The sequence below is a fragment of the Harpia harpyja genome, chromosome W (genome assembly GCF_026419915.1).
Source record: "Harpia harpyja isolate bHarHar1 chromosome W, bHarHar1 primary haplotype, whole genome shotgun sequence".
Lineage (NCBI taxonomy): Eukaryota > Metazoa > Chordata > Aves > Accipitriformes > Accipitridae > Harpia > Harpia harpyja.
Window position 1 is genome coordinate 31,910,856 of NC_068968.1, and position 21,635 is coordinate 31,932,490.

A 21,635-nucleotide genomic window follows, 5' to 3' on the forward strand; every position below is an offset into this window, starting at 1 on the left:
CTTGCTCACTCCCCCCTGCCCTGTTTATTAGCAATATGCACTATCAACTGTTCTACAGTATCTTGCAACCCATGGCACTGCTCTGCTTGAGTAGTAATTACTTCTTGCACAATCATTTTTGCATCTTGTAAAGTCCCGACTTCCTTTTCCAATTCTCTCATTTTACTCCGTTATGCAACAACTTCATGGTGAAGAGCTCTAAGACCAGTAACTAATAACCATCCCAATCTCCCTGCTAACTTGCAAGAAGAATCTGATGCCGCTTTCCATGGCAACCCGTGCATAGCCGTTTCAATTGTCTGGGGGGTAACCACCACCCCATCATCTATTTCAGGCCATGCTTCTGGCGCAGCCAATGGTCGTGGTTTAACTACAGCCAGCAACTAAGCACCACGCAGCCACTCACTCACTTCCCCCCACCCAGTGGGATGGGGGAGAAAATCGGAAAAAAAAGAAGTAAAACTCGTGGGTTGAGATAAGAACGGTTTAATAGAACAGAAAAGAAGAAACTAATAATGATAATGATAACACTAATAAAATGACAACAGTAATAATAAAAGGATTGGAATGTACAAATGATGCACAGTGCAATTGCTCACCACCTGCCGATCGACACCCAGTTAGTCCCCGAGCGGTGATCCCCCCTGCCCCCACTCCCCCCAGTTTCTATACTAGATGTGATGTCACATGGTATGGAATACCCTGTTGGCCACTTTGGGTCAGCTGCCCTGGCTCTGTCCTGTGCCAACTTCTTGTGCCCCTCCAGCCTTCTTGCTGGCTGGGCATGAGAAGCTGAAAAATCCTTGACTTTAGTCTAAACACTACTTAGCAACAACTGAAAACATCAGTGTTATCAACATTCTTCTCATACTGAACTCAAAACATAGCACTGTACCAGCTACTAGGAAGACAATTAACTCTATCCCAGCTGAAACCAGGACACCAATGTAGCCGGGAAAGTGGCGACAGGGGTCCAGCACTCAGAACTGGGCCATCCCGGAATATGGGGAGTCACTGTCGTGGCCTCCCCAGTCCCCAACTTTTTTGCCAGCCATGTCATGCTTGTTCCTGGATCCTGCTGACTATGCCAAATGTGTGAGCCAACACAGGCAGGACACAGGAACAACCACAAAACCATGGATGAAATGCAAAGAGTAAATTTATTTTTGTTACCTCGCAAACTGGGGGATCCCCAAAGCAGCACCTTGGCAGAGGCACACAAGTGGGGACGCAGGCACCGCAGAGCTCAGTCCATGCTAGAGGGTTGCTGAACCTGCTGTTTGCGCCTGTTTTTCAGGGGTTCGTGCAGGTGTAGTTTACCACTGTGCTTTGATCTTTCCCACAGCAGGGCAGGAATCTCAAGCATGTTTGATAGGGTGCCTCTGAGTCTATCATAGGCCTATGTTATCTAAGCACAGATGTTCTACTTGTCAAGTACACAAGACTAAACAATGATTAGTATGATATATATGTTTTTCTACACCCCAGCTACAGGTCACTTGAGCGTGTTTACAATCCTCCTCACCAATCTTCCATTATTTTCCCACACTTGGCAACAGGGAAAGGGGAATAAGACACTCCAAATGTTTCTGCTTTTGAGCATTGGCCTTTTACACTTGAATACCTCTGGGAAACAACTCACTGTAACATGTACAAGGAATAAAAATAACTGGGTAGTCATTGGTGCTCATCATTAAATGGAATTCAAAAGTCAGCTTTCTTAGTCTGTGACAGTGTCCTAGTTTCAACCACGACAGACAGCAGTAGAAAATCCTTTTAAAAATTTTAACTTCATAGGAATTCTCTCTTGGGGGGTGTCCTGGTTTCAGCTGTGATAGAGTTAATTTTCTTCCTAGTAGCTGGTATAGTGCTGTGTTTTGGATTTAGGATGAGAAGAATGTTGATAACACACTGATGTTTTCAGTTGTTGCTAAGTAGTGTTTCCACTAAGTCAAGGATTTTTCAGCTTCTCATGCCCAGCCAGCAAGAAGGCTGGAGGGGCACAGGAAGTTGTTGACAGGGGCACGTAATGGTTTAACCCCAGCCAGCAACTAGGCACCATGCAGCTGCTCACTCACTCCCCCACTTCCCAGTGGGATGGGGAGGAGGATCAGAAAAAAAAGTAAAACTCGTGGGTTGAGATAAGAACAATTTAATAACTAAAATAAAAAACAAAAAACCCACAACCCTAACAATAATAATAATAATGAAAAGGAATACAATTAAAAAAAATAAATTAGACCCAAGAAAAGACAAGTGGTGCACAATACAGTTGCTCACCACCCGCTGACCAATGCCCGAGCAGCGATCTGCGCCTCCCAGCCAACTCCCCCATTTATATAGTAAGCATGATGTTCTATGGTATGGACTATCCCTTTGGCTAGTTCGGGTCAGCTGTCCTGGCTATGCTCCCTCCCAGCTTCTTCTACACCTGCTTGCTGGCAGAGCATGGGAAACTGAAAAATCCTTAACTTTGGATAAGGGCTACTTAGCAACAACTAAAACATCAGTGTGTTATCAACACTATTCTCACAATAAATCCAAAACACACTGTACCAGCTACTAAGAAGAAAATTAACTCTACCCCAGCCGAAACCAGGACAGGGGTGGTGGTAATTTTTTCATCTCATAATCCCTAGGGAATGCAAATGGTTATGGCCTCTTAATAGCTCTTTTTTATTAATAGTAAAAAAGCTGCTACTTTTGCCTGTGGTAGCTTCTGTACCTAATCAGGTTCTTAGGACCTGAAACGTACCTACGGGGGAGAAGCAGGCTAACTTGGGATTCTAGCCCTTTATACCAAATTCATTGAAAGTTCCCTAAAGGCAAGAGGTGAACATGTGTTGCGTTAAAGGGTAGAGAAGTTTGGCAGAAAATAACCCCCCCTTGCAGTCCAGCTTATCCTCAGATATCAGAGGAGCTGGGGGCAGCTAGGCTTAGATTCTGAGTGATGCCCTATTCAATGCTATAAGTCCGGTCGCATTCAATATATTGAACTATCACGATGATGGATGCACAAATAGTGTAATATACTTTCAATCTAGTCGTGTTCAACGAACTATCATGGCTAGACTTTAATGAACAGTACAGTTTATTAAAGCAACAGAAGTACAGATTCTTTTGGATTGCTGGTGATAAATACAGTCTGCAAAGCACATGCAAATACCAAGAATATGAATAACACAGTTGACTACAAGCATGCTAAATTATGGAAAAAACTCTACAGAGATTTCTAAGTTTCCTGGGGAAGCACTTGGTATAACCGAGTGCTTGAATCTTACCCAATAGGCGTCCCTATGGGGGGAAAGAGAGGTTCAGCCCATCGACTGATCCCAGAAGACAGCAATGTCCTCCCAACTTGTCTATGATGGTGTCTTCCCTAGCATTCCTCCTCTCTTAAGCCCTTTTATACTATTTTCTTATTTTTAGGTGGAGCTTGAGTGACTCTAGTCATACATACCTTTACTTTGATTGGTATAAAATCTCCTCGCTTTACTTTTAAAGGTATATACTAAAGAAAATTCAGAGCGCATGCTCAGTGAGGGGTGGTTGCACCTTGAAGGCAGGTAGCTTTTGGGATGGAGGAGTGTTTTGGTATTATAATGAGATTATAATGAGCAAAGTTCACCCAGAGGACATGATTTTGCGTGTCACTACTCCAGAACTGGGCACTTGTATAAATCAGAAGTAAGGCAATAGCGTTGACAGAACCCCATTGTTCCACCTCCTTGCTTCAGTGGATTCAATGCAGGGACCTTCCATTCTTGTTCCAGTAGTTCCGGTTCCCCATCCCTGCAGTGATATCACAGAGCCTGGCTGCAGTGTCTCCACTCCGCTCCACCCTCCATGTTACTTCTCAGAGTCAGCATACCAAGCTCCCCTGGTGTTGCTAACATTTAAGGTTGCAGGTTATGTTGCTTAGGGAATTATGGAACAGATTTCTTGTATATCCACCGCATTCCACCCTGGAGGTTTACCTTCCCTTAAGAGGGGGACATATCAGTAAGTCACTTCCAGCAATTATTCCACAACACGCTACCTGTGATTGAGTATCAAAACCATATGCCTACAGTAGCTTGAAATAGAATTGCCGGTGATCCTCTGTTACAGCAACAGTGCTTAAAAGCACTGATTGTGTATAACAGAATTCCATGCTTTTATATGCTTATACATGCAAGCAAATTTTTTTTTTTCTTACAAAAATGCTGTCCTCTTGGTTCAATTGTATGTGTTGTTTTGGTCTTGTTTTTCAAAGTAGAGAGAGTCCGTATAGCTTTTTCCATGTAAAATTGGCAAATAAGCTTCCAATATTGCTTAAAAGTTATTACAACCAAAAGCCTTGATTTTGCTCATATATAATGTATGTACTTTAAGTGCAGCAGTTCATTGCATATCTAGCCTGCTGCACACTGATGAGCAGCAGAAAGTCCAGAGTTTGGTTCACTGTAGTTCTTGCCCACTGTCTGACAGTTGACATTGCCTCAGAGCTGCAGCATGAGGTCAGCTTTAATTTGGGGCTGTATTTTCATGAAGCTTTTAGGAAATTATTGTTTGTGAGTCTGCCCTTTTGCCAGATCTAGTTAAATGAGTCACTATGTTCATAAGTTATTAGCTGGGGAAAGGAGTGTACAACTATTCTCTCTCTCACAGAAAGTGTAATGGCATCAGCTTCCAACCAGAATAAAAATTTCCAACCATAATTGGGTGAGAATTTCTCCGTAGTGCTCAGCAAAAGTCTGATTCCAAGAAACATTCCTTGACTGATGTTAGCAAATAGTTACAGACCTCTCTGAGGCTATTTCTTCATTACCTTTCTTTAATCTGCTTTCCATTTCCAGACCTCATGACCTGGTTCTTCCACTGACTCTACTGCTGTCTCCCCATCTGCTCCCCCAGCTTCCCTGTGTTTCAAGGTTTTGTTCGTGCCCTGTTCCTATTTGGTTCCTCTGCTGGTTTCAGCCTCTGGCATCTTGGTGCTGAACAGACGCTACTGGCGTAAGAGGAAGCTAGCTGACCTGTTAAGCACTAAATTTTATCCTGCCCAGCAGGGCAAGGGAAATTCAGTGTTACCTCTGTAACTAGGTGGCCCACATACCATCTGATTGGAAAGAAAGACTGGTGAATATAGGCATCTGCTCAGTTTGCGCAGTCTAATACGTCTAATCCAAAACTCAGTTCATTCAGTGCCAGTTGATACATGTCTAATTGAGACAAGGTGGCTTGGGCCAAACCTGAGATCTTTGAAGAGCACAGGTGTCAAAAAAAAAAGAGTAACATTGGAAACCTGACACACTGGAGCTGTGTTGGCTGTAAGCTCCTGAGCATTCATGAAAATTTTAGCATGAGGCATTTGGTTCCATGAAATCGAGTGACTGTAAGACCAAAATCCAGCAGTACAGATGGGGATAGCAGCATCCCCGTGTTTCTTCTACAGCTACCAACCAGCAGGGTGACACAACGTGGGCTCTAGCTCTGCAGGTCCGCTCGAGTAGAGGCTGAAGGCATGTCCGGGCGGTAGGGGCTTTGCACCTTCCCTCCCCACGGTACTGCCACGGCTGCCTCTCCGGCCTGCAGCCGGCGAGACCCGCGGGCTCGCCCCGCCTCCCGCCCGCGTAGCTCCTCCTGGCGGAGGGCGGTGGCCCGGGCTCCTTATGGCCGCGCTGCCGGCTAGCGTTTCCCCTTAAGCAGAGCCGCCATCCTATTGCCGTGCAGTGTCACTACGAGGTGCTGGGTGTGAAGCGCGATGCCACCAAGGAGGAGCTGAAGCGGGCGTACCGCCGGCTGGCGCTGCGCTGGCACCCGAGTACGGCCGCGCCTCCCGCCCTCCGCGGACCCGGCCCGACCGCAGGCCTGAGAAGAGGGCCCGGCCTGCCTCGCCCTCGCTTCGCCCCGTGGGCCCCCACCGCAGTGGGGGGGCGTTATCTGCAGGGGGAGAAGCACCTTTCCTTTCCAAGGTAACTTGGAGAGGCTCTTCCAGCACCTGGCAGGCGGCTGCAGTCGGTGTTCCGCCGGTGGTGTCAGCGCTACACTGGCTGGGCTGCTCCTCTGCGCCCCGTGTCTGTCGTAGGAGTCTGCGGGGAGCGGGGCCGGGAGGCAGCACTCAGGCAACGTGTCGGTATTTGCAGCAGCGCCCTCGGTAGCACTCATGGCTTGGTATTTCTGTCTCGGGTTTCTGAAGCGGTTGTAGCAGGTGCTGTCATAACGCTTTGAATTGTTTGCAATTTAATTAAATTGTCTCACAGATAAAAATCTAGAGAATGCAGAGGAAACAGTGGAACAGTTCAAGTTAATCCAAGCAGCGTATGATGTTCTCAGCAACCTGCAGGAAAGAGCCTGGTGAGCAATATTTATCTGGTAGTGTTGTCCTAAATGTGGATTAGTTACCTGGTGTGCAATAGACCAATCTCACACATTCAGGAGAGATACTGCTTTTTATTCAGGCCTGGGTGCTTGGTGAACTTTCCACAAATCAAGCACACCGGATTCATCAGGTGTGTCTCTTTTATACAGTAACAATTGCATATAATTTATTAAACTACTCCTACCTAATACATATTCAAACTATCTAATGTATATGCATAGGATTATATAACCATGACACATCAAATGCCTTCTCTGCATGCGTGGGGGTCTCGGGTGGTCTTCAGTGGTCATTTGGGGAGGTATCCCCTCCTCACTTTGACCGCTAAGTTGATCTGTATGGGGTCAATGGTTCGTTTTCCTGCCAAGAGGGATGCATCATCAATCAGGAAGAACAGAAAGGATCAGAATGATCTTGGCTACTTCTCTAGGTATTATTAAAATTATTTGAAGTTGCAAATTATTAACTAACTTAATTTAAAACAGGATTTTCTAATCTACCACAGGATTTTCTATATCTGACATCAGTAGTGGCCTGGAAAAGACTTTTTAAAATTCTGTCTCAGCTAGGACTTTGAATTTGCTTCTTGCTTGGCCTTGCTGGTAATCAGTGCGGGGCCTCTGTGGCGGGAGTAGCCAGCCTTCCTGGTGCTTTGCTCCAGACTTTGAAATGGTTGAGAGCCACTCAACGTGCAGCTTCCTGGGGAGGCATAGCTGTGCACCTGCACCTTCCTCGCAGTGTTTCTGGAGGTGGTGCTGGGCTGGGTGCTGAGGGGTGCTCTGGGGACACGCCAGTGTTGGCCTCCATTTCTTTCTCCCGGAGCGGGAGGCAGTTTGCATGTTAGCATAGGTATCCCTCTGGTCACAGCCCTCCCTGCCTTATGGGGGAAGAGCCAACACTACACTGAGTGCATGCAGGTGTTTAATATGCTGTTGATTGCTGCAGATAGTAAGCCATAATGACATGCATACTGTCATGTTTCTGTACAGTCCTAATTTGAAATATGCACACGCATCTCAAAAACAGATTGCTACTTTGAATGTTCTGTGTAACTTGTTTTTAAAATGGGCTGAAGCATCTACTAGATTATGCAACCAAAAGCACCTGTACTAAGTTTGTCCTCCTTTAAAGGAAAGTACTGTTTTTCATTTTTTATATGTTGATATATAGTTTGGGGTTTTTTTTTGTGTGTGTATAAGTATTGGATGATTTAAATAACGTCCTACCTGTTTCTGAAAGCTTATCAATCATCTTGCTCAAATGTGTTTGCTAGCTTCCTGTTAAGAAATTGCTGCTATAGATATTGCAGATAAAATAGTAGTAAGTAAACTAAAGGTCAAGAGAGAACATTTGCTGAGCCTGTCTTTTTTTTCTCTCTGAAGACTTTGGATATGAGAAACAAGTTCCAGACACTGGGCTAAAGCTATACATTGAGGAGATACATGTACTGTGTTAGCTGTCTCTTACCAGCACTGGGGAATGTTCTGTGTTGCTACATCCTTGTGAATTTTTGTTAGGCTCTACTGAAAGGAGGAGTTGATGGAGACTATCAAAATGATAGTTTAGATCTGCTGCACTACTTCACTGTTAGCCATTACTCTGGATACAGAGATGATGAAAAGGTAATTAATTAATTAATTCATCTTTAATGAATCAATTTAAATTTCATGAAAAGTGTTGGCATTTGCTAAGTGTTGAAAAGCTATGCATGGAATTGTTGAGCGCAGGTAGTAATAATGCCTACACAAATCTTTCTAAGACAAAACTTATGCCGGACAAGGCAAGCTTTAATTCCTGTTTATTGTCCAACAATTATTTAGTCATGATTTCCAACTATACTGTACAACTACAGAGTGTGCGTGTATATTATTTATGTATGTTATATAGTGAAGCATTCCAATGCTTTGCAATACCATCTGTTTATTCAGAAATATCTTTAACAAGCTACAATGTTTCAAGCTAAAGAAAAGCTATATAATAACAGTGCTTGGGGGAAGTGTCCTTCCTATAATTGAATTCCCTGTTGTATTTTAAGATATTAATCATAACTTAAAAATCTTCAGGTGATTAGAAAAACCTCTGCCAGAGAAAATCCTTCTCTGTCTTTGTGTTACTATAGTAGGAGTGATTTAGTGACATTTTAATTTAAAAAGTAAAGATATAGTTAGGATACTTAATAGTGAATTTTATATTTGAAACTTCCTCAAAACTTGATCCTGTGTAACCAGAAACTTATCAACATCTCCAGCATGCTGAAACTTTTTTTTGTTTGTTTAGATTTGAACACAAGTGCTTGATGTGTGAGAGAGACAGACTACATAAAGGAGATGGAAATATAAAGGAATGGGAGAGAATGGGAACTTTAATAAGCAGAAGGGTCTTGCTCTCTAGAGCAAGTGCTTACAAGGCCTTTACCCTGATATTGAGTTGTTGTTGAAAATTGTAATATTTCTCTAAAATACACTACTGTAGCTGAGCATTTGTACATCTATTATTGAGCCATGCAAAATGAGTCAGGTTTTTTTTTTAATTATTTCAGGGATTCTTTACAGTCTATCAACAAGTTTTTTTTTTAAAAGATTGCAAAGGAAGAGGTGGAATATATGATCCAGGAAGATACTGAAGAATTCCCTATATTTGGATATTCCCAAAGTGACTATGATATGGTAAGAACAAGTGTAAATCTGAACTGAAAGTAACACAGTTAAGTCATTACTTTATCCCACACTGAAATCAAAGGAAAGGCTCCTGCTCATCTCTGAGGTGAATATAAAACCACACTTCTGCTGTCTTTTCTACTACTGTAGACCATTACTATAAAGGAAGTGCTTGTGTTATGATTCCTAATATTTAGATTAATTAAAATTGGTATTTCCTGATGGACTATATTAGTAGCTGGACTTTTAGTGTAAGTTGTCAGACAAACACTTCACAGGGCTAACCATCAATTATGCCAATGAAACTTAAGTGTAATGCAAGGTCTATAAAACAAAAGAACAGATGTTCTCTTTGCTTCCTGATGAGAATAGTTTACCAGTGTTTTAACACAACTTACATTACAGAAAGGGATATTGAGAGATTTAATTTTTTTTTTTTAAGTAACATGTAGTGTCTTGCCTCATTTAGGAAAATCGAGTAGCACTTGCTGCATAACACAGCCTGTAGAAAATGGGAGATGTAGTGGTTGACCTGCAATGTGAGCTCTCACTATGATATTCTTGTAATCTACAATTATTTTGTAGTAAGATTTAATTTCCAAAGTATTGCTTGCTTTCCTTTGGGAAGCAAGAAAAGAAAATGTGTGGGGGCACTTGAATTCTTCTCGTCTGGTTTGCCAACTATTTGTTGCATTCTATTAGACTTTTTTTTTTTTTTTAAGATTACCAGTATTCCTGCATTGAAATTAAATAGTCAAGTAATAGCACTTTCCCCAGTGAATAACTGCATGGTATCAGTACTCTCAAATGTTGTTCCTAGTCTGCTACTTCTCCCTGTCCCTTTTAGTAGAATTGTACTGTATGACTAATTATTTATGAAATTCAAATTGATATATACCGTAAAAAATGAGTAACTTCAATGGTAAAAAACTTGGCTGGAGTTGGAAACAAAGTTAAGAAGTGTCAGAATGGGTGTTTGAATTTCAGGTAAAATTACTGGATGGCTTAACCAAAGGGAAATCTTTCCCAGGGAGAGAATGTGTCTCAAACTGCTAAAATCTGTCTTTTAATGGAGTGAGCTTGAAACATCTTTTGGAAACTGCTTATGTTGAGGCCATAGAATAGATATGATTATAGACCCAAATTAACTTTTATGCTGTCAATTAATAACTGCAAAAATGGCTGGAATTCTAGCACCAGCATAGTTTGACATCTGCCTTGTTCATGCTGTTCTGGAAGCAGAATGCTCCCTGTTTTTTAATGGGATATTTTATGGGAAATAGCCTCAGTTAAATGGGAAAGTCATTATCACCGTTAGCTTATATTCAAAGAGATTAAACTGTCAGAAGATTCCAGCATTGCAGTGCCCACTTCTCTACTCAGTGGGAGTATTGTGGGAAAAGAGTTTTAGAACACAGCTACAAAAACTTGACAGACGCATGTGAATGTGATGTGAATGTTCTCTGGGTCAGTCTACTGAGTTAATTCATTAATTAAGTTTGAGAGGTGGCTTGATCAATGCCAGGCAGCCAGGGAAGTTATTCTTAAGTCTGTGACTTCACAAGACTTCATGAGAAGACTTTTAGGTCAATTAGATGCAGAAAGAAAAGCAATCAGCTCCAAGTATAAGTAGTAGGCAAAACAAAATCCACCTGGGAGATCAGCAAGAGCTGCTGTGTAGTCTTCTGGAGAACATCAGAGAGATGCTTGTATTTCAGGTAGCTGCTGAGGAGGAAAGTCTCATAGCTCATACAGCTGGTGAAGGGGAGGATGATCCTTGTCATCAGTTGATGGCCATGCATCCTTTTGCACAGATAATATCCTCTTCTGAAGCGGAAATATGAGATAATAGAGAGTCTAACCTCACTTGGGTTATTGGCCATATGTAGAGCTGGGTTTTTGTGATAGCAAAGAAAAACTGTGTAGCGACTCACCTGCTAGAGACCATGGCCATGAACCTTTCATTGTAGATAGGCCATTAGAAATTAGCGTTGAGGTGTTGATAGTTGTAGCCCATGTGAATACCAATGACGGGGGAGGAGGAGATACTAGAAGAGATATTAAACTGTTAGGTTAAAGACTGTCTGCTGTGAGGTATGCCAAAATATAAACAGTAGTGCATGTAGGAGTAAGGAGTAAAAAGGTAGTTTAATGGGGCAAGTAATGTAAAAAAGGAGTTTAGGCATGTCTTGTTTCCTGAATATACAACATGCAGAAGGTTAGTAATTATTTGGAGAGGAATAGAGAGCAAAACAAAAAATAAATCTTTATGCCATTTTATTAATCCAGCATTTATTTGTGAATAGTAAAAGGAAGGAGAATGAGGGAAGATCATTTACTGTTTCTTTTAATGTGAGAGCTAGAGGGCATCATTTTAACCTGCAGTCATATAATTTGCTAACAAAACAGGAGTAAGTGCATCTTCACATAACCCCTTGTTAAACTGTGGAAGTCATGGCTCCATGATATTGTATATGCCAACAATTTTCATGGGTTAAAAAAAGAAATATTAAATTCATGAAAGAAAAATCCATCAAGGGCTATTAAACAATTTCTCTCTTGCTCTGGAAGCAGAGAGAATATACTGGGAAGAAATAGTATTGTGTACATGTGTTTGTTTTATTGCTCTTTTTTGTGCTGGTCATTGGCCACTGTTGGAAATGTATGGATAACCTTTGGTGTAATTTGGTATGGTGGTTCTTAGGCAATACATGCATATGCCTGCTTGCGGACAGCATATCTTATTCTGATCATGCTTTTCAGTTTGACAGGAAAACTACAGCAAAGCTAAGTAACTGGGCGCTAGCGTCGGCGCGATCCAATCCTGCAAGGGGATATTTTTTAGAAATTGCAGTTTAGAATAGTTTAATAGACAAGGTTGTTGATTTGACATGGTTTGAAATTTTAAAGGTATTGGAGGTTTCTCTAAACTTTCATGTGATTTATTTATACTCTGGGGAAAAACTGTGGCCTGTATAGAAGACACAAAACTGCTACAGAAGCCCTAAATGATTTGGTACAGTTTCTGCCCCCTCTCTAATAAAGTGATGCATTTAAATTTTTTTTTTTTTTTAACAGGTAGTCCACCCTTTCTATGCATATTGGCATAGTTTCTGTACTCAGAAAAAACTTTGCTTGGAAAGAAGAATGACACACGACAAGCCTCAAACCACTGGGAGAAATGAGCTATGGAAAAAGAGAACAAGAAAACTAGAGATAAAGCAAGGAAATAGAGGAATTAACTGGTTTGTCAGCTAGTAGCCTTTATTTGTAAAAGGGGTAAAAGGGATAAAAGAGTACAGGCTCATAGAAAACTCGTAAAAGAACAAAATGCAGAAAAAACTAGGAAAGCAGAGGAATTTCAGAGGCAGCAGAAACTCAAACAAGCCAAGTATGTAAACGTGGAACAAATCTTTTCTTTTAAACTTGGAGAAACTATCCATGAGGATACCATATAGAGTTATATTCTAATAGTAGCTGCACTTGCTCTTTTAAACATTCTCAAAAATTGTATATATCTGTTTTGGTCTCAAGTCTGAGCTTTTTAAAACTTGAGTCTCTCTGCATTGTACTGACATGCAGAGATCTAACATAACCGGGGAATAGTTATCTGTGTGCTGTGGGTAACTGGCTGTAGTAGCACAGAATTCAGTGTGCTTTTACTTGCCCGGGGAAGTAAGATTTAATAGTTGTTATTGTTCCTTTAAAGAAAAAAAGAATGTATGTTGGGGAATGAGAGAGAACAGGACTATGACAACCTGGACTTAGATCAGCTCATCTGCCTTGGAACTGTACCTGCTAAAAAGAAAGTGGGAAAAATGAACTTAGTTTTGCTTTTCCTTTTAACTCTGCAGAAAGGACCATTTCATTGGACTAAATCCATTTTTTAGGTGCTTTTATTTTTCCCAAAATTAAGTAGAAGGAAGAGGCAATCTCCTGAGTGTAAGCACAATTTATTCTTCAAACTAGAAGAGCTTTTTGCTTGAAAATGGAAGGAGTTTAAATACTTAATAAGAGTGCACTTGCAAAATAATTGCATATTGATTAAAATTATATAATAATAATTAGAATATATATGAAATACATTATGTAGAATTAATTTTTTATATATATGTATTGGGTTTGTGTGGTGGGGTTTTGGTAGTAAGGGAGGGGCTACAGGGGTGGCTCCTGTGAGAAGCTGCTAGAAGCTTCTCCAGCTCCGGGTGTTTTATGATTTGGTTTTACTTCTCATTATCCTACTCTGATTTGATTGGTAACAGATTAAATTGTTTTTGGTTTTTTCCCCAAGTCGAGTCTGGTTTTTGCCCATGACCATAATTGGTGAGTGATCCCTCCCTGTCCTTGTGTTGACCCATGAGCTTTTCATTATATTTTCTCCTCCCCATCCCACCGGGGGGGGAGGAGCGAGTGAGTGGCCTAGTGGTTGCTTTGTTGCTGGCTGGGCTTAAACCATGACAAATTTTTTTTTTTTTTTTTTTCTTCTTCCGAAGGGAGAATGAAGTAGAGGTATGTGTTTACTGACAAATGGCTTGATAATTCTGACTCCAGGAGCCAGGTGGAGCAAAGTTCAGCCATACTGTAGTGCACTGATTGGTAACTTGGGCCACACATAGATTTGGAAAACTGAGCTGGTACATTCCCATAGCACAGAGTCAAGGAGTAATGTGCTTGTGGCTTTTGTGGTGCTGTACTGTCTGTGGGTTTGAATCTTGCACAGATAAAAGCAGCTGTACTGCTTTGAGGATTGAGCTGACTTTCCTGCTGTCAGCTTGATATTTACCGTGCTGCATAGCATTTCCTGCCTGAAATTCAAGCAGGATCCACCTATGTTAATACCTCTTTACTTGCAGTGTAGATGTGCCCATTGACATCACAGATTAACTGCTTGGATTTCCAGGCCCTACAAACAATTGTTTGCTCCATCAAAATATGTTCAGGACTTTCCTCCAAAAATACCAAAGAACAACAAGTTGTCTTTTAAATTAATACTGTTTCTGTAATTCCCATATCATAAACATGATGTAGAAGTTACTGTATTATTCTACTTAAAGGCTTGCTGAGCAGTATAAAGAGCAGAGCTGGATAACTCTGTCTGATCTGGAAAGAGAATTGCAAGAGATGGAGGCACAATATGAAAAGGAATTTGGAGATGGATCAGATGATGAAGATGTTGAAGAATAACTCGGAGATTTAGAATAGTCTGACTATTTTGTGCAAGACGTATTTTGTATATATCAAATTAACAAGTAAGACTGTAATCGGAAAGGCACACAGTTGGCATTCACAGAGTAAGGACACCCTGGAACAATTAGGCCTTGATGTTTTGAGGATGCTTCGTGTGCATTGCCAACTTGGCAAGAATACTCAAGGTCCATCAGAGAGAAAAGAAATGTTAAGGATAATTGGACCTAAGAAATGTAGGATGTGACTGATAAAAAGAAACATTCTGCTCCAGAAGGTGCCAAAGGCTGGATGATTGTCAAAGAAGCATTAACTGGGGGAAAGGTAAAGGTGGCAGGGGGAGATTGTGACCTCTGCCTCAATTCCAGGCTGGAAGAACTTGCCCCCCCACACACACCTGCAAGGAGCATGCATGCTAATCTACATAGCAAGCAAGGCTAATTTAAATATAACTAGCCAATAGTAGATGAGGTGGTGACTACTAACCAATGAATGTAAATTTAGGCAGGTTTTTACTAATCATGTAACAGTAAATACATTGTTGTTCTTTGGTGTGGTGTGCTAGCTTTATGGAATTACCACCTAGCACCTGTCTTTGTGCAAATATGAAATAAATAACGTCTCTCCTGAGTGTGTGATTATTGGCTCGTTGCACACTGGGAAACAAAACTGCTTTTTGGACAACAAAGATTAATTAGAAGAACAGGAGACATAAGGCATAAAAGATATGGGGGGTGTGGGGAGGGTGATCTATAGTGAGTTGTTGCAGCCTGAGTGCGCACTGCACTTAAAGCCCCAGATTCACAATTCTGACTATAGTGCAACTCCCTGCCTCCAGCTTAGGTGTGCTAGGTTAGAGTCTGGTCCTCTGGTGTTTTCCACTGAACATGAGAAACATCAAGCTCCAGCTGTTAATTTATGCTAATGTATGATTTGGTGTGATGATCTTGATCCATCTGTGTGTGAGTCAGCACAGGCAGGATCCAGGAACAACCACAAAACCATGGATGAAATGCAAAAAGTAAATTTATTTTTGTTACCTCGCAGACTGGGAGATCCCTGAAGCGGCACCTGGGTAGAGGCACACAAGTGGGGACGCAGGCACTGTGGAGCTCGGTCTATGCTAGAGGGTCGCTGAACCTGCTGTTTGTGCCTGTTTTTCAGGGATTTGTGCAGGTGTAGTTTACCACTGTGCTTTGATCTTTCCCACAGCAGGGCAGGAATCTCAAGCATGTCTGATAGGGTGCCTCTGAGTCTATCATAGGCCTATGTTATCTAAGCACAGATGTTCTACTTGTCAAGTATACAAGACTAAACAATGATTAGTATGATATATATGTTTTTCTACACCCCAGCTACAGGTCACTTGAGCGTGTTTATAATCCTCCTTGCCAATCTTCCATTATTATCCCACAATCTGCATGTCGATAATACGAAACAATGTTGGTGGTGTGACTATTTGCTGAGGCTTTAAGAGCAGTTTACTTTAAAATTGCTCATCTGACTTTGTCTCTCTAATCTCCAATTGATCTCCAGACAAGCTGAATGATGAGACTGAAAAAGCTGAATTTGTTGATGATCTGTACTGCCCTGCTTGTGACAAATTGTTAAAAACTGAGACAGTGTAAGTGTTTGTGGTTGGGGATTTGTGGGTGGGGGTGTTGGCTTTTAACTTTAAAAAAAAATGCATTTTAAAGACTTTTTAACTTCACACAATGGTCAGTATCTTTCTTTCCAGAAGAGACATTGTCAGGGCAGAATTTTCCATACTTAGTAGTGATGGATAATGGGGCTGTTATTAATTTATATCTAAATATAATAATGTTTGCTCAGAGGTACCTGCAGTAACTATCTGCTGGTCTTCACAGCATGAAGAACCATGAAAAATCAAAGAAGCATCGAGAGATGGTAGCACTGTTATGACAGCAACTGGAAGAAAGGAAATTTCTTGTGTCTTCAGATGATGCAAATGGAATACATACCAAAGAGGAAGAAGAAATGGAAGACATGCCCAAACAGAAGTACTTTAAATTGGGTTTAATCTTTATCGTGACTAGTGACTTAAGTCTTGGAGACCCTCAGAGGGAGCTCCTGATGATTTATAGTTGTGTTGGGACTTACAGTATTGTGCAATTTAAAATATTTCTTTGTATCAGAGTTCCAGTAAAACACACGCACTAGTATGACTGGATTCAAATGTTGTAGGATAATAGTCTCCTATTTTCTCTGCTTCTTAAAGTTACATGTTAAGGAAAAGTAATGATTGTTATTTTTCACACATGGGAACTTGCACAAGCCCAGTGTTTATTGATTTAGTAATTTTTTGGTACTTTTTGTCAGTTAGATGCTGGCATACATAGAAAATGAGTGTGCTTAAAAAAAGAATTGATTAAATAAGTTGTATGACTTCATTTTTTGAATGGCCAAAGCATAATACCAACTATCTTACTGGTATCTTCAAGTTCAGTCTGAGCAAAATAAATGTTTTACTAAATTTAATGAGTAGTTTAGGAGAACTGTTTTCACTTCAGACATGAGTCATTTTCTATTTGTGGCTACTAACCCCTTAATATGTTAAGATGATAAGCAAAAATATAACTTTGTACCTTTTTAGAAATTGTAATCATGTTTTCTTTCTTAAAAAGAGTTAATTTTAAATTCTTGTCTTTACAGACTCTCAAAGCAGCAGCAGAAGAAACAGAAAACAATGATGGTATGGAGTCAGATATAATGAAATTCAGGGAACTTTACAACCTGGTTTTGTTATCTCCTAACTTAACTTTTTTTGTCCTGAAAAATAAGAGAGAGTTTGAAATTCTACAGAACTTGAAGAATGTTTTCAGATATTTTTAATTCTTCTTTGACTGCAAAATCTTTTTTTTTTATATTTATTATTATCATATTTGATAATAATCTCATAGACCTCACTTTGTTCTGTTTGTGCAGATCCTAACAAATGTGGTGCTGGCTCCAAAAAGGTTACAGTCTGAAGTGTAAGGAAAAGAACAGATGGAAACAGGCAGATAGGGAGAATGCAAGGAATTGATCAGAAAGATGAGCAGTGGCCTTAGTGTACTAGCAGATCAATTGTTTGGTGGTGGTTTTCTGCTTTGGTTGCTAGACTTGGTATAATGTATTGTTTGTAAATCTCTAACTTAAAAAAGTAACACATTATTGGCATCCTACTGACACTGTAGTTGTTGGAACCAACACATCCATTCCACCTTTCACTTGCATTGTAAACACGAGTAACGCCAATCTTGTGCTCCAGGATCTGAGTCTGTGCTTGATATGACAGACCTGTGCTGACAGCAGCAGGGTGAAATTCAAGAACTGCAAGTTCTCTTTCGGGCTTGAGTGGCAGGAGTGCCATAATGAGCAAACTCTTCTGTCTGCCTTCCTCAAATTTGATCCTTTTCAAGTCTTACCTCTTCTCTACTTACTATCTCAATCCTGGTCTTGTCCCAGTGAGCTACCTGTACCTGGTCGTGCCTCTTCCATCCTTTCCCAAGATGGTCTTTTGTCCCAACCTAACCCCTCTAGTCTCCTATTATGTGTTCACCTTCTCTGCCTTCTCCCACACCACCATTATCTCTTAACCTCAAGACACTTCTCTGAGACTTTCAAGCAACTGAATTTTTCTTGCTTTTCTTTGCCTGTTGTTGCATAGTCCAAGTTAGTATTGGCTTGACCTTCTTGTTTCCATGTAGGCCATCAGCCTCCTGTTAAACTCTTTCCTCCTCAGTTTGAAATCAGGTGGTCTCATCCTCACTGTATAGGTTGCATATAGGCACTTTGTCTCCCTTCCATCAGTTTGGTCATGAGATCTTCTGCAGTCCAGACAGTGGGTGCCACTCTCACGTAGCATGAGCTGGAATCTTGTGCAGACTGATTCTTCTGGAAACGTAACTTCCATCCTCTACCAAGCTTTACTGAGTGCAGGGAATCACTATGGTTTTTGTTTTGTTTTCCTGAAGGTAGATAGATTAGGCAAGTGTTTTCAGGTAGTTGAAACTGCAAAAGATACTAGAGGTGATAGAGTTGCATTAACATAGTGTTAGGTCAAATTTGTTATTCTGCTTTTGGGAGCTGAGCTGTTTTGCTTCAGACATGCTCAGAGGTTAATCTTTTGCCAAACTGCATGTATTGAGTCTACTCTGTCTTCTGGTATGTAGAAAAGGCTGCCAGTGTTTCTAATGTTAGGGTGGGGAAAATACAGTGTCTAGCTTCAGTTAATTCGGTTATTTTGGCTTAAGTGTCCTAATGCAGGTGTCTGGCACAGAAAACTTTAGTCTAAATAATTACCATTTTGCAAAGTTATAAACAAAGCCACTATCTTATAATGTGAAATGGTAGCCAAAACAGAATGAGCCCTATGTATAATTAAAAGCTACCTTCATTCTCCTCTTCCATAGTTTTAGAGGCTGTTTTTATTGGTGTTTCTTCCCTTCATCACAGGTGGCCTCATCTTTCAAAACAGGAGAACTAAGGTTTTACCTGTTACAATCTCACTGAAAACACAGGTAAAATTAAGAGGGTCAATGGCTTTGTGTTCTCCCTACCCACCCATGTTTGAGTTAAATGAGTATAATACTATAAACATAATAATTAATGAACTTAAAGTAGTTAACTTGCATTTCTGCTTGGATGGACTTATGAGGACTCTTTTGATAAAAGTGCTGATGAAGAAACAGTTGAACAAAAGGAGGTGCCCTGCATGGACAAGGACAGTGGCGCACCAGAGGAGTTGGTAAACAATGGCCAAAGATGTGCTATGTCAGAGGAAGCAAGCACTACAGATGATGTCAGCCAAGTGAATGAAGCAAAAAGAGAAGCAAAAAGGTGCACTGACTTGCAATATAGCAGTGACTCTGTCATTCTGTCATGTTTGACAGTATCAAACAAGTCTAGATTTACTCACCAATGTGAATTGGGGGCTACCCCACTAAATCAGAGCTGTATAAATATGGTACTAAACAAGGAGCGTTAGGATCTACTTTGGAAATGGTGTTTGATTGCAAATCCCTGCCACGTCATTTACCAGTAGCTGATTCATTATCCTAGCTGAATCTTGAGATTAACAACTGATCGTATAAATGTAATTGCTTTATTTTTTGCTGGAAGCACTTGCATTGTGTTGTGTGAAGGAAGAACAGGGGAAGCAGCGGAAACATTGATGACTAAAAACCATCAGAGGCTCTTAAATACTATGTTGAATGTTCCTGTGCACTGATCTTGGTTTCTCTTTGTCTATCAGCAGTACTAAGCCTAAAGGGGAAAAAAGCCAAGGATGCAAAAAAGTCTGCTAAGGCATCTTCAGAGCATCCATCAATGGTATGTCAAATTACTTACACTATTTAAAAGCCCGTGGTCATATTATGACAAAGGTGGTTGGTTTGATCACCTCCAGTCCACAAATTCTGTTTTAGTTTTTTTTTACTTATTTTTTAATAATACAGGTACCTTCTATCCCTGTGATTTTATTAGAATCTAGGAGACTGGAACATCAGCTCATGTCCTTGCAGAGAAGAGTAGGACTAAATTTCAGTTCTAAGAGAGTTGTTAATGCTCTGTATTCAAGGCAGTTCAAACCAAATAAATTAAACCACTGAAGACAGAGCTGCTGTCATCAGGCAGGTACCAGGCAGTACCATTTGCATCTTTCCCAATATTGATGCTTCCCAGAAAGAGCAAAATCTTGTAATAACTACAGCTAAGACACAGTAAATTCACTAAATCTCAGAGCCCAAAGTATTACGTGTATAGTCTTGTTTGGTCAGGTGAGACCAAAACTATTCTTTATCTTGAATTAGATTTGCAAGGCTTCTATTCTTGTTCTTGGTTCTACTTAGTACTCTTTAAAATTTCAAGAAGTCATATTTGTGATTTTTTTTTATATATAAATATATTTAATTGTTAATCAGTAATGGAGTATCTGATAGAAACAAACAGCTTAGTCACATTTCATTGTCTAAGAGAAACTGCATACAGCAAATTGGTGTATTATATTTATTACATATTCTATACAAATGTGAAGCTTTTTTTTCTCATTGTAGAATGAAGTTCCCATTCACTGTGTAACCTGCAACTGTGCATTTCTATCCCAAAATAAACTGTTTGAACACCTAAAAGCCACATGACATGCAAAAGCAACACAAGCGCCAGCTGTAAATGGAGCTGTGAACACCAGAACAAAAAAGAGAAATGTAAAACCAGATAGAACTTTGTTACAGTCTTCAGAATGGTACATGAAAACTCTGCTGAAACTGAAAGGTGATCATTGCCTGTATTTGGAGTTAAACGGAGAAGGCAACTCTTAATTTTTGGGGGGGGGGGAGAAGGGAACCTGAACACCTGATTTTGGAGTGGAAGTAGATTTTACAAAGGAGTTGTCAATGCAGTTGGAGAAGGTAGTGCTCAGCAAGGGCTGTAGTATGTTGTTTAGGACCCCCCTAGAGTGAAATTTTCCAGAAGCACTGATCTTGCATTAACTAAGTTCCTCTAAAGTTTTAACTCATCAAACAAAAATGGCAGAATACTCTCCTTCTTCCACAAGCTAACATGGTACCTTTTATTGGGTCAAGGAATTATTCAAACTTTAAAATCTGAATGAAAGTAAAATGACAGATGTACAGTTCTTGTTGACCATCTACAATTCCTTTTTTTTTTTGTTGTTGTTGGAAACTGAAGGTGGTAATGAACTAAAACATTAAAAAAAAGTGATTATGCAAGAAACACAGCATCTTATTTCACCAGCCAGAGGTTGCATCTTTGCTAAATGACTAATGGGTGTGTGTCCTGGTTTCAGCTGGGATAGAGTTAACTGTCTTCCTAGTAGCTGGTACGGTGCTATGTTTTGAGTTCAGTATGTGAAGAATGTTGATAACACTGATGTTTTCAGTTGTTGCTAAGTAGTGTTTAGACTAAAGTCAAGGATTTTTCAGCTTCTCATGCCCAGCCAGTGAGAAAGCTGGAGGGGCACAAGAAGTTGGCACAGGACAGAGCCAGGGCAGCTGACCCAAAGTGGCCAACGGGGTATTCCATACCATGGGACATCACATCTAGTATAGGAACTGGGGGGAGTGGGGGCGGGGAATTGCCCCTCGGGGACTAGCTCGGTGTCGGTCAGCGGGTGGTGAGCAATTGCACTGCGCATCATTTGTACATTCCAATCCTTTCATTATTGCTGTTGTCATTTTATTAGTGTTATCATTATCATTATTAGTTTCTTCTTTTCTGTTCTATTAAACCGTTCTTATCTCAACCCCACGGGTTTTGCTGCTTTTCCCGATTTTCTCCCCCATCCCACTGGGTAGGGGGGAGTGAGTGAGCGGCTGCGTGGTGCTTAGTTGCTGGCTGGGGTTAAACCACGACAGTCCTTTTTGGCGCCCAACGTGGGGCTCGAAGGGTTGAGATAACGACAAACCTGACCA

The 21,635-nt window shown here is 40.7% G+C and overlaps 1 pseudogene; it reads left to right on the forward strand.

Annotated features, from left to right (window-relative positions):
• The first annotated feature begins 1,053 nt into the window (after positions 1-1,053).
• Positions 1,054-21,308, forward strand: LOC128136159 (dnaJ homolog subfamily C member 21-like; annotated as a pseudogene).
• Positions 21,309-21,635: the final 327 nt, after the last annotated feature.